General features: G+C 46.9%; 1 protein-coding gene across 1 annotated transcript in view; it reads left to right on the forward strand.

Moving 5' to 3' along the window:
• The window catches only part of APBB1IP (amyloid beta precursor protein binding family B member 1 interacting protein), a 396,905-nt gene that overhangs the window by 588 nt on the left and 378,051 nt on the right, over positions 1–18,266 (forward strand). The gene's annotated exons all lie outside the window — the stretch shown is intronic.

The following is an 18,266-nucleotide window of genomic DNA, read 5'->3' on the forward strand; positions in this document are numbered from 1 at the left end:
GTACCAGCCAGTCAGCTCCTAACTGCCATGTTACAGGCTATGCTTGAAAAATTATAGTTACAGTAGGAGCTGGTTAGCTGATACTTTATCTCTCTCCACTTTATCTCTAACCAAGGCTTAGTACATAGACCCCTGATTTTCTTACATTTATTTATATGGTGAGATTATTGGTGCCCCGTATAGAGAATAAAGGTTTAGGGGTCTATTTATTAAAATAATTTTTACTAAAATAATGTGAATAAAACCTTTTTCACATTATTTTAGTATCACCTGAATGTATTAAAGGGCATTTGGAGCAGTTTTCATTAATAACTGCTCCAAACCCTTTAATTCACTTTTTTTTAGTAACCCACATCGCATTCCCCATACTTATAATGGGAAATGTGATGTGGCCAAAAAATTTTTTTTTTTTAAAGTTAAAAAATACCGCAGGGTGTCCTGTGATAAACTCGCCAGCTCAGGCTGGCGAGTTCACAGGGCAGCACTGCGAAAAGCAACGTTTTGCCCAGCTTTCTCTGGCAGAGAATGCTGAGCGGGGACCCAGCAGAGTGATCAGCTATGTGTGTCCGATGGACACACAAGCTGATCAACGTGTAAAAAAATAATAAAAAAAAACATACTCACCTGTCCAGGGAGCCGGTGTCCGCTGCTTCGGTGAGCGCTGCCAGGCGCTGGGTCCCCCATGTGTTGCAAAGTGACCCCGGTACAGTAAAGTGACGCTGCAAAGCAGCAGCGCACTTTACAGCACCGGGGGTCACCACAGCGCACAGGATCCGGCGCCGGGCATCCCAGCAGGAACAGAACGGACCGGCTTCCTGGACTGATGAGTATATTGATCTTCTGGGGGGGGGGTCCGTGGTGCGCAGGGGTAGTCGTGATGGGGGGCCTGACCGGGTGGCGGCGGGTAGCGGCGATGTCGGCGGGGGCGGTGCATGCGCAGCAGTACATCGGGGTATTTTTTTCCGAAAAATACCCCGATGATGCTGCGGAGTATCATCGCAGGGACAGAGCTTGACCGCAAGCTCTGTCCCTGCATGCGATAATTGATACATCCCTGCGATGTAGTCAATTATCGCAGTGCGAGTTGGGGCGATTTTATCACCTGTCATCCGCATCCTGGATGCGGATGGTGATAAATAGGCCACTAAGCCTACTGGAAACCTCCTTCTTGCAACTAATCAGATTCTACTTAACATTTATGTAGCTGCTTTTGGAAGATAATAGATAGAACTTGATTGGTTGCTATGGGCAACATCATCAGTTCTAAAAAAACTTCCACCTTAGTAAATGTACCCCTATGTGTGCACAAGTATTGCTGTCATGCCCATGTTTTTGTGTTTTCATTATGTGTATATACAGTGGGGCAAAAAATGTTTTGACAGCCACCGATTGTGCAGGTTGACCCACTTAAAAAGATGAGAGGTCTGTAATTTCCATCATAGGTACACTTCAACTGTGAGAGACAGAATCTGGGAAAAAAAACTAGGAAATCACATTGTCTGATTTTTAAACAATTTATTTGTATATTCTTTTGGGGAAAAAATATTTGGACAATCAAAAACTTTAGCTCAATACTTTGTAATATAACCTCGGTTGGCAATTACAGAGGTCAAACATTTCCTGTAGTTCTTGACCAGGTTTGCACACACTGTAGCAGGTATTTTGGCCCACTCTTCCATGCAGATCTTCTGTCATGTTTTGGGGCTGTCGCCGGGCAACACGGACTTTCAACTCCCTCCACAGATTTTCTATAAGGTGGAGGTCTGGAGACTGGCTAGGCCACTCCAAGACCTTTAAATGCTTCTTACGGAGCCACTCCTTAGTTGCCCGGGCGGTGTGTTTGGGATCATTGTCATGCTGGAAGACCCAGCCACGTTCCATCGTCAATGCTCTTACTGAGGGAAGGAGGTTTTTGACCAAAATCTCACGATACATGGCCCCATTCATCCCCTCCTTAATACGCATTAGTCGTCCTGTCCCCTTTGCAGAAAAGCAGCCCCAAAGCATGATGTTTCCATCCCCATGCTTCACAGTGGGTATGGTGTTCTTGGGATGCCATTCATCATTCTTCTCCCTCCAAACACGGCGAGTGGAGTTTATACCAAAATGTTCGATTTTGCTCTCATCTGACCACATTACATTCTCCCAATCCTCCTCTGGATCATCCAGATGGTCACTAGCAAACTTTAGATGGGCCTGGACATGTGCTGGCTTAAGCAGGGAGACATTTCGGGTGCTGCAGGATTTCAATCCATGATGATGTAGTGTGTTACTAATGGTAACCTTTGTGACTGTGGTCCCAGTTCTCTTGAAGTCATTGACCAGGTCCCCCCATGTAGTTTTGGGCTGATTCCTCACCGTTCTTAAGGTCATTGATACCCCACGAGATGAGATCTTGCATGGAGCCCCAGGTCGAGGGAGATTGTCAGTGATCTTGTATTTCTTCCATTTTTTTTATAATTGCGCCAACAGTTGATCTCTTCTCACCAAGCTGCTTGCCTATTGTCGAGTAGCTCATCCCAGCCTTGTGCAGCTCTACAATTTTGTCCCTGGTGTCCTTAGATAACTCTCTGGTCTTGGCCATGGTGAAGAGGTAGCAGTCTGACTGTTTGAGGGCATGGACAGGTGTCTTTTATACAGATAACCAGTTCAAACAGGTGCCATTAATACAGGTAATGAGTGGAGGATAGAAGAGCTTCTTAAAGAAGAAGTAACAGGTCTGTGAGAGCCAGAAATCTTGCTGCTTGGTAGGTGTCCAAATATTTATTTTCTGCAAGAATATACAAATAAATTGTTTAAAAATCATACAATGTGATTTCCTGGGTTTTTTTTTTTCCAGATTCTGTCTCTCACAGTTGAAGTGTACCTATGATGGAAATTACAGACCTCTCTCATCTTTTCAAGTGGGTCACCTTGCACAATCGGTGGCTGTCCAAATACTTTTTGCCCCACTGTATTTAAATATATGGTGTAACATTAAATGTATTCTTAAATGTTGCCAGGCAGTGCTGTCCACTTTGCTTTTGCAGTGTTCCTTTGTTGTGTAGAAAATGAGTCTACTTGCATCCAGCATGAGTCCCATTGGGTCATGCCCAGTCTAAACAGACATCCTAGAGCCAGGCACACTGACAGTGTAAAGGTTGATGAAGTCAAATGAAGTGATTGCAAAACAAAGAAGGTTTTGAAAGGTGCAGTAGCAACTTGGGTGGTTATTCATGTGTTGGATATAGACTGAATGGTGCAGTAAAGATCTGATGCAGACACATTGCAAGAAGTGGCAACAAATAAACCAAGAAACCTTTACGGATTTTGCTACTTTGTACACCTGCCAAAGCTGGACACTGACCTTAGGGCCTAATTCAGACCTGATTGCTGCTGTGCGTTTTCATACAGCAGCCGATTAGGTCAGAACTGCTCATGCGCCGGCGCATGCTAGACAGCCGACGGCCCTCTCAGCCATGCGATCGCCTCTGCCTGATTGACAGGCAGAGGCGGTCACTGGGTGGGAGGGGGCGGGCCGGTGGCATTTGGCCGACGTTTTAGGGGGCGCGGTCCAGGCAACGCAGGCGTGCCAGGACCAAGCAGGGTGCGGCCGCGGCAACTGCGTGATGTCACACGCAGCCGCTGCGACCCAGACAGCGACGAGTAACTCCCTGCCAGCGCTCAGGAGCTGCGCTGGTAGGGAGCTACTCTTCAAGTACAAAAGCATAGCCACTGTCTGATGCTTTTGTACTTGTGCGGTGGGATAGGGCCTGACATGCGGGGTGGGCTAACCCTGTGCTGGGCGTCCCCCCGCATGTCGGGGAAGCTGATTGTAGATGTGCTAAATTTAGCACAGATACGATCAGGTCTGAATTAGGCCCTTAGTTCCAACTCAATAACATGAAGAAGGTAGAGGTAGAGGAGTGAAGAGTGTGGCTCAGAAGCCAGAGTGACACATGCATGGGACTGTGACAACAATTCTGGGGAGACATGGGTGCAGGGGCGGATAGGGATGGAAAACCAGCCCGTGAAATATAAGGAAGCAGCTACTCTCATCCACTACTGTAGTATAGAAATAGCCTTGTGCGATATGTTGGGTCTAATCTACAGAACGACAAGGGCAAAACATATAGTATAAACATCGTCTCCATATCTTCATATCCTTTCCATAGTGGAACATAGTTGCCGCGGCCGCACCCTGCTTGGTCCCTCATTCTGCAGGAGACTCCCTGAAAGAGTAGCAATCTCCCTCACTCCCTGAATAATCCAGCAATCTCCCTAATTACACTTTACCCCCATTATGTAGCTATTACATTCTAGGGGGATAAAAGAAATAAGAGATAAATACTTTCAAATGGGATCATCAGTGCCATTTCCCTGCATTGGTTATAAGGCACAATGGTGGTTATTCCGAGTTGATCGCTCGCTAGCTGGTTGTATCGCAGAGTGGCTACAAAAATTGTTTGTGTCATTTCAGAGTAGCTCAAAACCTACTCAGCACTTGCAATCACTTCAGAGTATTCAGTTCCGGATTTGACGTCACAAACCCAGCCAGCGTTTGCCCAGCCATGCCTGCGTTTTTCCTGGCACGATTTCTCTTACGTCCTAGAGGATGCTGGTGTCCATATTAGTACCATGGGGTATGGATGGGTCCACCAGGAGCCATTGGCCTTTAAAAGTTTAATAGTGTGGGCTGGTTCCTCCCTCTATGCCCCTCCTACCAGACTCAGTTTTGGGGTTGGGGTTTCCCTATACCTCTAATAGCGCTGCATGTGGGTTGGCTCCAATCTCTGTGTCTCTCTGCCATTCTTGGGGGGAAACTCTGTCTAGTAAACACCCTGTGTGTTTGTGGGGTGTTTGGTGTGTGTGACAAACATGTCTAGAGACACTGTTTCATATGCTGCAGAGGATTTGTCTTCCCAGGAAGACTCCATACCATGTAATCAGGATTGCACTGTTGTAGCACAGATCCCTGCTAGAGAGCCAGAATGGTTAGTCTCTCTGAGGGGGACTATTTCTCATATTTCTGACAGGGTTGCTAGGACTGAGCATGCCACTCAGATCCTACAATCCTCTATGGTTGTGTGGTCTGATACTGCTTCCTCAGGGTCCCCTGTGGTACATTCTCAAAAACGTGCACTTGAATTGCTTACGCAGGATGACACGGACACCGACTCTGACACTGCAGACGGTAACGGGGATGTGTCGAGGGGGACAGTATCACTTGCTAGGGGGGTGCAGTTGATGATTGAAGCTGTGAGGGATATTTTACATATTTCTGACACAGCTCCTGAACAGGTGGAGGAGGCCTTCTTTACAGATAATAAGAAAGCTTCCCGGCATCCAAAGAATTAAACGCTATCTTTGAAAAAGCCTGGGAAACTCCGGAAAATAAATTTCTGACCCCTAAGAGGGTCTTGGTTGCTTTTCCCTTCCCAGAGGAAGATAGAAAGAGTCTCCGCCGATAGTTGACGCCTCTGTCTCCAGGCTGTCAAAATCAGGTGGTTTTACCAGTCCCAGGATCTACCGCGTTGAAGGACCCGGCAGATCGCAAGGTGGATGCTACACTAAAATCCATTTACACGGCTTCCGGGGCTATATTATGGCCTACTATAGCCTGTGCTTGGATTGCAAAAGCTATTGCCAGGTGGTCAATCACTCTGCAGGAGGAGTCGACTTTGCTGGATAAGGGTGATGTTGATGTATTTTTACGCCATATTCAGGATTCTGCAGGGTACCTGGTCGATTCCATGAAGGACCTGGGTTCCATGGCTGCGGGGATCTCCTCCATGTCCGTCTCGGCTCGCAGGGGTCTCTGGCTGCGCCAATAGTCTGCGGACGCGGAATCCAGGAAGAGTGTGGAGGGCCTACCCTATACTGGTCAGGCTCTCTTTGGGGAGGCGTTGGATGCGTGGATTGCCACGGCTACCGCGGGTAAGTCTACTTTTCTCCCTTCAGCTGTGCCGGCTACGAAGAAGCCTTTTAGACCAGCCACGTCACAGTCCTTTCGGCCCACATGGCCTAGAAAGAACAAGCCTTCGAACACCTTCTTCAGAGGTGGTCGTGCCAAAAGAAAGAAACCTGCTCCCACAGGTTCCCAAACCCATAAACCCACTACTGATATGCCTAAGTCATCCGCATGACGGTGGACAGCTAGTCCTGGAGGAGGGTCAGGTGGGGGCAAGACTCCGGCTGTTCAGCCACGTCTGGGTGTCATCTGGCCTGGACCCCTGGGTACTGGATATAGTGTCCAGGGGGTACATACTGGAGTTTCAAAATCCCCCACCTTACCGTTTCTTCAAGTCAGGCTTGCCAGCTCTGCAGGCAGACAGAACAGTTCTTCTGGAGGCCATCAGACGACTGGTGGTGTCAGAGGTCGTAGTTCCAGTTCCGCCTCAGCAGTGGAACAAGGGTTATTATTCGAACCTATTTGTGGTACCAACACCGGATGGTACGGTATGGCCTATTCTAAACTTAAAGTCTTTGAACCCTTATCTCAGGGAGTTCAAATTCAAGATGGAATCTCTGGGAGCTGTCCTCTCAGGACTGACGGCGGGGGAGTTCCTGGTGTCTCTAGACATCAAGGATGCTTATCTCCACCTCCCCATTTGGTCACTGCATCAGGCATATCTCAGGTTTGCACTGTTGGACGATCACTATCAGTTCCAGGCGCTGCCGTTTGGCCTCTGCACAGCACCAAGGATCTTCAGCAAGGTGATGGCGGAGATGATGGTTCTCCTCCGCAAACAGGGGTGAACATAATTCCATATCTGGACGACCTCCTGATCAAGGCGTCGTCCAGGGAGAGGTTGTTGCGATCCATCACGCTCACGACACAGCTGCTCAGGAAGCACGAGTGGATCCTGAACCTTCCGAAGTCTCATCTGGAGCCGACAAGGAGGCTGTCTTTCCTGGGAATGATCCTCGACACGGAAGTGCAGAGGGTATTTCTCCCGGTGGAGAAGGCATTGGTGATTCAAACAATGGTCCGGGATGTCTTAAAGCCTACCCGGGTATCGGTTCATCAATGCATATGCCTTCTGGGGAAGATGGTTGCCGCCTACGAGGCTCTGCAGTACGGCAGGATTCATGCTCGACCTTTTCAGCTGGACCTCTTGGACCAGTGGTCGGGCTCTCACCTACACATGCACAAGAGGATACGCCTGTCTCTGAAAGCCAGGATTTCACTCCTCTGGTGGCTGCAACTTCCACACCTTCTGGAAGGACAAAGGTTTGGAATTCAAGACTGGATCCTTTTAACCACAGATGTAAGTCTAAGAGGTTGGGGAGCAGTCGATCTAGGGGAAACCTTTCAGGGAAGATGGTCGGATCAAGAATCACTTCTCCCAATAAACATCCTAGAACTCAACGCCCTTCTGCAAGCAGCACACCTTCTGCAGGATCGGGCTGGTCAGGTGCAGTCGGACAACGTGACCACAGTGGCCTACATAAACCGACAAGGCGGATGAAGAGCAGGGCTGCCATGTCAGAGGTGTCAAAAATCCTCCTCTGGGCAGAAAGGCACGCGGTGGCGATGTCGGCAATCTTCATTCCGGGTGTAGACAACTGGGAAGCAGACTTCCTCAGCAGACACGATCTCCATCCAGGAGAGTGGGGCCTCCATCCGGAGGTGTTCAAGGAGGTAACCGGTTGGTGGGGGGTTCCTCACATAGACGTGATGGCCTCCCACCTCAACAAGAAGCTGCGGAGGTACTGTTCCAGGTCGAGAGACCCACAGGCAGTGGCGGTGGACGCACTTGTAACACCGTGGGTGTTCACGTCAGTGTATGTGTTACCTCCACTTCCTCTGATACCAAAAGTTCTTCAACTGGTAAGAAGACAAAGGTTCTGGCAATCCTCATTGCTCCGGACTGGCCAAGGAGGGCTTGGTACGTGGATCTACTGGATCTTCGGCTGGAAGATCCGAGGCCGTTGCCTCTTCGGGAGGATCTGCTACTGCAGGGGCCGTTCGCTTATCGAGACTTACCACGGCTACGTTTGATGGCATGGCAGTTGAACGCCAGATCTTAGCTCGGAAAGGTATCCCGAGTGAGGTCATTTCTACCCTGATACAGGGTAGGAAGGGGGTAACGTCTAAACATTACCATCACATTGGAAAAAATATGTTCCTTTGTGTGAGTCCAAGAAGTTTCCTGCGGTGGAGTTTCAACATGGACTTTTTCTCCTTTTCCTGCAAGCAGGGGTGGATATGGGGCTGAGATTCGGCTCCATCAAGGTCCAGATCTCTGCTTTGTCCATCTTCTTCAAAAAACAATTGGCTGTCCTCCCTGAGGTTCAGACCTTTTTGAAAGGGGTTCTGCACATCCAGCCTCCCTTTGTGGCGCCAACGACACCCTGGGATCTTGATGTGGTGTTGCAGTTCCTGAGTTCTGCTTGGTTTGAGCCTCTGCAGGAGGCTGATCTCAAGTTTCTCACGTGGAAGGCGGTCACCTTGTTGGCCTTGGCTTCTGCGCGTCACGTGTCGGAATTGGGGGCTTTATCTTGATCTTCCATGAAGACAGGGCGGAATTTAGGACTCGTCCACAGTTCCTGCGTAAGGTTGTATCGGCTTTCCATATCAACCAACCTATTGTGGTGAAATTGGCTACTGACTCCTCAATTGCTTTAAAGGCCTTGAATATAGTGAGGACTTTGAAGATTCACGTGAAGAGGACGGCTCGTCATAGGAAAAGTGACTCTCTGTTTGTCCTCTATGATCCCAAGAAGCTTGGGTGTCCTGCTTCTAAGCAGTCGATTTCACGCTGGATCAGGTTCACTATCCAGCATGCTTATTCCACGGCAGGATTGCCGTGTCCGAAATCTGTAAAGGCCCACTCTACTCGTAAAGTGGGCTCTTCCTGGGCGGCTGCCTGGGGTGTCTCGGCTGTACAACTCTGCCGAGCAGCTACTTGGTCTGGGTTGAACACGTTTGCCAAGTTTTACAAGTTCAATACTTTGGCCTCTGATGACCTCAAGTTTGCTCAAGCAGTGTTGCAGGAGCCTCCGTGCTCTCCCTCCCGTACTGGGAGCTTTGGTACATCCCTATGGTACTAATATGGACCCCAGCATCCTCTAGGACGTAAGAGAAAATAGGATTTTGGTTACCTACCGGTAAATCCCTTTCTCGCAGTTCGTAGAGGATGCTGGGCGCCCGCCCAGCGCTGGGTTTTCATGCATTGGTTTTATAGTTCAGTACTGCCTAGTTCCTAGGTAAGTTCTGCGTTATTTACTATTTCAGCTATTGCTGAGTTGTTTCGGCATGTTAGCCGGATTTGTCTGTTGTGTGAGCTGGTATGATCTCACCACTATCTGTGTAATTCCTCCTCTCGAAGTATGTTGTCTCCTCGGGCACAGTTTCTAGACTGAGTCTGGTAGGAGGGGCATAGAGGGAGGAGCCAGCCCACACTATTAAACTCTTAAAGTGCCAATGGCTCCTGGTGGACCCGTCTATACCCCATGGTACTAATATGGACCCCAGCATCCTCTACAGACTACGAGAAAAGGATTTACCGGTAGGTAACCAAAATCCTATTTTTCCGCACACTCCCTGAAAACGGTCAGTTGCCACCCAGAAACGCCCACTTCATGTCAATCACTCTGCGGCAAGCAGTGCGACTGAAATGCATCGCTAGACCCTGTGCAAAACTACATCGTTCGTTGTGCCCGTACGTTGTGCATGCGCATTACACCGCATACGCATGCGCAGAACTGATGATTTTTAGCCTGATCGCTGCGCTGCGAACAAATGCGATCAACTCGGAATGACCCCCAATGATCCCTATGGCTACATGCATTTTAAATAAGGTTTCTTGTGGCCACTTACAGTATATGGAACCTCTTGTAAAACACAATACACAAATCCTGCAAAATGTAAGTGTCTTTTCTTCAACAAATAGATATTACTAAGTTTGGGGCTCATTTACATTTGGATGTGTCATTTTCCTAACACACCTCTCAGATGTAGCAGTACGCGCCCGCGCTTTTAGTTGTTACTTTCACAATCTCCCTGAAATGCTTTTTCAAAAGTAGGTAAGTACGTAGTGGAATCAAGCTAGCTGGCACCAACTACGCAGGGAGGGCACATTTATATGGCAGAGGGCATCTGCATTTCTACCTTATGTAACCAGCCTGGTCTACTTTCAACCTTCTCTTTTATGGCTGCCAATTTAGCCTCTGGTACTGTGAACAGGGCCGGATTTAGGGGTAAGGGTGCCCCTAGGCACCACAGTAATGACCGCCCCTTCTTGCCTAAGTTTAATATTTCCATTGATTGGTTATAAGCTATTATATAAGTTATTTGATGATAGACAATTTAATAGACTAATAAAAAAGCCACTATGAAATTTTTATTTATTACTGCATGTATATATATATATATATATACTAGTGATGAGCGGGTTCGGTTTCTCGGAATCCGAACCCCCCCGAACTTCACCCATTTTACACGGTTCCGAGGCAGACTCGGATCCTCCCGCCTTGCTCGGTTAACCCGAGCGCGCTCGAACATCATCATCCCGCTGTCGGATTCTCGCGAGATTCGTATTCTATATAAGGAGTCGCGCGTCGCCGCCATTTTCACTCGTGCATTGGAGATGATAGGGAGAGGACGTGTAGCGTTCTCTCAGTTTCTGTGTTCAGTGTGCTGCAAATATCTGCTCAGTGTACTGCAAATATCTGTACTCAGTGTGCTGCAAATATCTGTGCTCAGTGTGCTTGCAAATATCTGTGCTCAGTGTGCTGAAAATATCTACGTTCTCTGCCTAAAAAACGCTCCATATCTGTGCTGCATTGTAGTATAGGAGGACAGTGCAGAATTTTGCTGACCAATGACCACCAGTATTATATAGCAGTACGGTACAGTAGTCCACTGCTCTACCTACCTCTGTGTCGTCTAGTATACTATCCATCCATACCTGTGGTGCATTTTAGTTGTGCGCATTATATATAGTAGGAGGACAGTGCAGAATTTTGCTGACCACCAGTATATAATATATAGCAGTATGGTACAGTAGTCCACTGCTCTACCTACCTCTGTGTCGTCAAGTATACTATCCATCCATAGCTGTGCTGCATTTTAGTTGTGCGCAGTATTATATAGTAGGAGGACAGTGCAGAACTTTGCTGACCACCAGTATATATATATAGCAGTACGGTACAGTAGTCCATTGCTCTACCTCTGTGTCGTCAAGTATACTACAAAAGTTAAGTAAAATGACCCAAAAATCAAAATTAAAAGCATCTGATGAGAAGCGTAAACTTGCCAATATGCCATTTTTACGACACGGAGTGGTAAGGAACGGCTGAGGCCCTGGCCTATGTTCATGGCTAGTGGTTCAGATTCACATGAGGATGGAAGCACTCATCCTCTCGCTATAAAACTGCAGTGCCACTCCTAGGTGGGCCAGGTGTTTGTGTCGGCCACTTGGGTCTCTTAGTTTAGCCATCCAGCGACCTTGGTGCACCTCTTTTTTTCTTTGCATCATATGCTGTTTGGGGACTATTTTTGAAATCGGCCATCCTGTCTGACACTGCAGTGCCACTCCTAGATGGGCCAGGTGTTTAGCTTAGCTTAGTCATCCAGCGACCTTGGAGCACCTCTTTTTTTCTTTGCATCGTGTGCTGTTTTGGGACTATTTTTCAAATCGGCCATCCTGTCTGACACTGCAGTGCCACTCCTAGATGGGACAGGTGTTTGTGTCGGCCACTTGGGTCGCTTAGCTTAGTCATCCAGCGACCTCGTTGCAAATTTTAGGACTAAAAATAATATTGTGAGGTGTTCAGAATAGACTGAAAATGAGTGGAAATTATGGTTATTGAGGTTAATAATACTATGGGATCAAAATGACCCCCAAATTCTATGATTTAAGCTGTTTTTGAGGGTTTTTTTGTAAAAAAAAAAAAATACAAAACACACCCGAATCCGACAAAAAATTTTCAAGGAGGTTTTGCCAAAACGCGTCCAAATCCAAAACACGGCCGCGGAACCGAACCCAAAACCAAAACATAAAACCCGAAAAATTTCCGGTGCACATCACTAATATATACTAAGTAGGACAGCTTACAGGGGCAGTATGTGCGTGTCCTACCAGTTTACATTCCATTCAAGATGGCATATGGTCCAATATAGTGGAAATATTTTGCAGTTACTAGTACATTTTCGTGCTGACAGTAGCAACACAAGTATCCAAGTGCCACCCCCAAACAAGTGGCTAATGGGAAATTCGCCACTAACTGTGAATGGTTTCTGGTTTACAATCAGGAGAAATAAAAATATCATACTCTATAAAAAATTACCCTGGAATAGGAGAAAAGCCATCTCTACAGTATTTCTGAATACCATCTTTCCCAGCTGAGTACTTCGACTTGGAGACAAAAGTTACGCTGTATTAACCTTGGGTTCCTTAACCCTACTTCCAGTCAGTTCTGCTACTTTTTTCTAGTGATGAGCGGGTTCGGTTTCTCGGAAACCGAACCCCCCCGAACTTCACCCTTTTTACACGGGTCCGAGGCAGGTTCGAACCTTCCCGCCTTGCTCGGCTAACCCGAGCGCGCCCGAACGTCATCATCCCACTGTCGGATTCTCGCGAGATTCGGATTCTATATAAGCAGCCGCGCGTTGCCGCCATTTTCACTCGTGCATTGGAGATGATAGGGAGAGGACGTGGCTGGCGTCCTCTCCGTTTATTGTTGAACTTGATTGCTTTATTGCCTAATTGTGGGGAGGACTGGGGAGCAGCTGTTAGGAGGAGTACAGTGCAGAGTTTTGCTGATCAGTGACCACCAGTTTTATCCGTTCTCTGCCTGAAAAAAACGCTCCATATCTGTGCTCAGTGTGCTGCATAATATATCTGTGCTCACACTGCTTAATTGTGGGGACTGGGGAGCAGCTGTATTATATAGCAGGAGTACAGTGCAGAGTTTTGCTGACAGCGACCACCAGTATACGTTGTCTGCCTGAAAAACACTCCATATCTGTGCTCAGTGTGCTGCTTTATTGTGGGGACTGGGGACCACCAGTATAATTAATATTATATAGGAGGAGTACAGTGCAGAGTGACCACCAGTATACTATATACTTTAGTTTTGCAGTTTGCCGACACAGTGACCACCAGTATACTAAATATAGCAGTATGATACGGAAGGCCACTGCTGTGCCTACCTCTGTGTCTTCATTAAGTATACTATCCATCTACATTCTATACCTGTGGTGCATTTTAGTTTTGCAGTTTGCCGACACAGTGATCACCAGTATACTATATATAGCAGTACGATATGGAAGGCCACTGCTGTGCCTACCTCTGTGTCGTCATTAAGTATACTATCCATCTACATTCTATTCCTGTGGTGCATTTTAGTTTTGCAGTTTGCCGACACAGTGACCACCAGTATACTATATATAGCAGTACGATACGGAAGGCCACTGCTGTGTCTACCTCTGTGTCGTCATTAAGTATACTATCCATCTACATTCTATACCTGTGGTGCATTTTAGTTTTGCAGTTTGCCGACACAGTGACAACCAGTATACTATATATAGCAGTACGATACGGAAGGCCACTGCTGTGCCTACCTCTGTGTCGTCATTAAGTATACTATCCATCTACATTCTATACCTGTGGTGCATGTTAGTTTTGCAGTTTGCCGACACAGTGACCACCAGTATACTATATATAGCAGTACGATACGGAAGGCCACTGCTGTGCCTACCTCTGTGTCGTCATTAAGTATACTATCCATTGATAAAGCTAAATATTTATCTTATTTAAAACCCTTTAAGAGGTCTAAGAACACTGTACGCTATTGACGTATGGAGTACCGTAAGGGTACGCACTTTGCGTAGCAATCGCTTAGCCGTAGTCGAGACGCTCAAGCGTCACGTTCGCTCACGGCCAAGAGATCACAGGCAGGCACGCTATTGGCTGCCGACTAACGTAATGGTTCGCTATAGCGTAGCGGACGCTCGGGACCACGAGGAGATCACCAGCGGCGCTGACGCTCACAATGTTAAACCTTTATATGTAAACCATGAACAATGTATTATACAGGAAAACCTTAGTGTAGTGATAGAGTGTAGATGCAACACAGTGTAACCTTATTAACTTAAAAGCTGTTCGAGCGTCACCGACGCTCTGAGAATACTTAACACTATAAGAAATACACAAATACCGGGCTTAGGGTCTAACGCCTTATATGAATGTTATACTTGAAAAAGAGTAATACAATACAAGTCATACACTACAATATAACATAGACTAACTAACCAGATAACTACACAGGAAATACAATACAATACAATTACGTTTAAGGGAAAATGAGAGAGAAAGAGGAGGAGAGAGAGAGAGATATGGCTCACAATAACAATAAAGACAATATGATTGCGGAGAAAACTTACGCACAAGGGGAAACGATCGCATGCGCCTTTCTGAATATCCAGCTCCCGATTATCAGTGATGAGAACCGTTGAAGAGAGAGTACTGGATACGATCGGCTTGTCTATTTATGCCCCACACACAATACAATTCAATGGTCCCTACAATCTCATTGTTCATTGGACACAGGAATTCGTCTTCGCATTATAACAAAAGGTCATAGGTTGATTCATACAGGTGGGCTGTGTCTATTTCCAACTGCTCAGGTGGGTGGGAAACTAGGTTTCCCGCCGCATGGATAAGTAAGTGCAAATAATAGTAAATGGACATAAACTTCTTATGTCCATAACTATTCGCACGAGCGATTAATCCGCTTCAAACCAACACCGGAATATTGCTAATTAAATACTCTTCCGATGGATACTAAACACCACTGTATGACCCATGTCTGACCCTTCGTATCAAACAAAGAGGGATCTCTTTGTCCATTAACATGCTATATTAACTAAACTTTCAGAATCTATCAAGGGGACCATGATCTACAAAATACATTATATAGTTAAAATATGTAACGATTGAGTCGCACGCTGGGCACACAGAAACTCTACCGTAAATGCGCATACCGTGCGCCTGCGGGTGCACGTAACAGCGGGTATGCGCACGCACGGGAGAGCGCACGCATGCGCAGCACGGACCTGTATGAGGTGCAAATATGGTAGTGTGCATCGTGATATTTTTCTGACTTTGACAGTCCACCCTTTGGCAGTCAACAATAACTGCCACTTCCTAAAACATTTCAAAACGAGAAAAATATATGTCAGGTGTAAATACATTTCCATGGTTGGGTAGGGGAGGAGAGAAGAAGGTGTGAAAAGGGTATGACCTAGTGAGATAGCAGTAGCATGTGTGTATGAATCCATGTTTGGGGGGTCATGTATCATCGTGCCGTACGTGTTTTAGATCAAGCTTCGAGGTATTGCGAAGTATACATTTAAATTCCTTCTTATCCCGTGGTACGGGTCTGTGGATGGGCTGTCAAACGTTACCGAGCTCTTTTCGGCTTTTGGTTGCAACAAAATGGGGGAGCACATTTTAGTTGATGATACATGAATGGGGGAATATGTGATTGCTGATATCTGTGCCTGTATTCCCTATCGACTATGTGTGTCATTACCTGAAGGTTGTAGAGATGAAGATAAAGAACAATTATGGTAAATGCAGTGGTATTCTTTGTCAGGTTAATGAACATTTGTCGGTTGAAGTCTTGTTCGGTGTCTGTTGAATGCAGTCTTCTTTGGGCTTTTGCCAAAAGTGTGGGCAGAAAGCTTTGTCAATGTCCATAGACTTACAAAAGTGTTGGGCTAGCGTAATTTTAAAATTTCTAGGGAAACTGGGGGTCTATGGCATAGTTCATCAAATATCTGTGTATAAGGTTGTCAAAACTTCTTCTTTAATCCATCAGTTGTCTGTATACAGGATCATCAAATTCCTTGTCCAAGTGGGTCTTTTTACCTTGGAGAAAACGGAAAAACAGGTGAAAGAAACGGACCGTATAATCGCATTTTCATCACATCATTGTGTCACAACTGAGGGCCTGAGCTGACGGGAGGCAGCCTCAGTTGTAGGGGCTGAGATGTACAGGAACCTGGGAGGTTGTATCAGACCCCTGGACATGTAAGTAACATGAATAATAACTGCCCGAAGGCGTGACCACGACAACTTGGATAAAAGTCAATGATGTTTATTATGACAACTCCGCAACACAGCAGCAGTAAAAGAAAACGTAAAAGTCAGCAAAGAATAAATACAGTTCCTGGGTACTACAGGATGGCAGGAGCCACAGGGCACTGGTAGTGTGAGATAGTTCTTATGATCTTCTAGATGGAAAGTCCTTACCAGGCCCGACTGTAGCAATGGAGATAACCCAGGATTGTGCCAGCTGGTGTTCCAGGAAAAGCTGGGTTGCTGAAGATAAAACAGCTGCTGTGGATACTGGCTGGAACCAGACTGTTGTTAGCACGGAGTGGATACTGGCTGGAACCAGTTAAATAATAAATGAACTTGGGAGCGATGAAATATGAACTGAAATGTAGAACTTGAGAGCGGAGAAATAATAATACCGGTGGAGAGTGGTAAAGTGTAGAAAGGACACCGGCCCTTTAAGGGAAGCTGTACTCTGCTGGAAGCTGAGCTGGAAGCAGGTAATGTTGTAGCTGGAAACAGATGAATCCACAATGGATTGGAGAGTCAGGCTACACCGCAGGTGGAATGCTGGTGCGGGTCTCTATGGTGGAAGTCTTGAGACAGGAGCTGGAACCTGGAAGACAATCACAGGAGAGAGACAAACAGGAACTAGGTTTGACAACCAAAGCACTGACGCCTTCCTTGCTCAGGCACAGTGTATTTATACCTGCAGCAAGGAAGGGATTGGCTAGGCAATTATGCAGATTATCAATACTGAGAACAGATTGGTGGAAATGATCAGCTGACAGAATCCAAGATGGCTGCGCCCATGCAGACACTTGGAGGGAAGTTTGGTTTGTAATCCATGTGGTAATGAAAACAGTAATGGCGGCGCCGGCCACCGGAGACAGGAGGCGCCAGGCTGACAGATGCACATCCAACCACGCGGACACAGCGGAGGCCGCGGCTGACGTAATCGCCACTCAGACACTCTGCATGCAGAAGTTCAGGGACGGCGGCGGAGGCCGCGGGAGACGCCATGCCAGGTGTAATATGGCGTTTACTGTGACAGCGTCCCAGAGTGACAGGAGAGGATACAGGAATGTACACATCAGGATAACAGATGGGATCCGGTCCTGGAGCGCTGAGCCAGCCTTAGGAGGCATCTGATGGGTAAGAAATGGCGTCCAGATACCCGGATCGTGACAGCACCCCCCCCCTTTAGGAGTGGCCCCAGGACACTTCTTTGGCTTTTGAGGAAACTTGGAATGGAATCTCCGGACCAAGGCAGGAGCATGGACATCAGAAGCATTGGTCCATGAATGTTCCTCAGGACCATAACCCTTCCAGTCAATAAGATATTGTAGTTGACCGTAACGGTGACGTGAGTCCAGGATCTTGGCCACTTCATACTCAACGCCTCGTTGAGTTTGGACTTTCGGAGTTGGAGGAAGTGAGGAATGAAACCGATTCAAGATCAGCGGTTTCAACAGGGAAACATGGAATGTCCTGGGTATTTTTAAGAAGGGAGGCAACTGGAGTCTGTAAGCAACAGGATTGATGACTTGTTCAATCTTGAAAGGACCGATATAGCGAGGTGCAAACTTCATACTGGGAACTCTTAACCCCAAATTCTTCGTGGATAACCATACCCGATCACCCACCTTGAGAGCAGGAACTGCTCAACGCTTCTTATCCGCAAACTTCTTGTACCTGAACGATGCCTTGAGCAGAGCTGATCGTACACTCTTCCAGATATTGGCAAACTGATGCAAGGTGATATCCACTGCGGGAACAGAAGTTGCTGGAAGCGGTTGGAACTCAGGGACTTTAGGGTGGAATCCAAAGTTAGTGAAGAATGGTGTTGAAGCAGATGAAGAATGATACTGGTTGTTATGACAGAACTCGGCCCAGGGAAGTAATTGAACCCAGTCATCTTGAGAGGAGGACACATAGATGCGGAGGAAGGTCTCCAAGTCCTGATTCACCCTCTCGGTTTGACCATTGGTCTGAGGATGGTAAGCCGTGGAAAACTTTAGCTTGACTTGGAGGACTTGACATAAACTTCGCCAGAATTTGGCTGTGAATTGAACTCCTCGATCTGAGATAATTTCTTCAGGAAGACCGTGGAGTCGGAAGATCTCTTGTATGAATACTTGAGCCAACTTGGAAGCTGACGGAAGACCGGTGAGAGGAATGAAGTGTGCCATCTTGGTGAACCGGTCAACTACC

This window comes from Pseudophryne corroboree, chromosome 5, assembly GCF_028390025.1.
Source record: "Pseudophryne corroboree isolate aPseCor3 chromosome 5, aPseCor3.hap2, whole genome shotgun sequence".
Lineage (NCBI taxonomy): Eukaryota > Metazoa > Chordata > Amphibia > Anura > Myobatrachidae > Pseudophryne > Pseudophryne corroboree.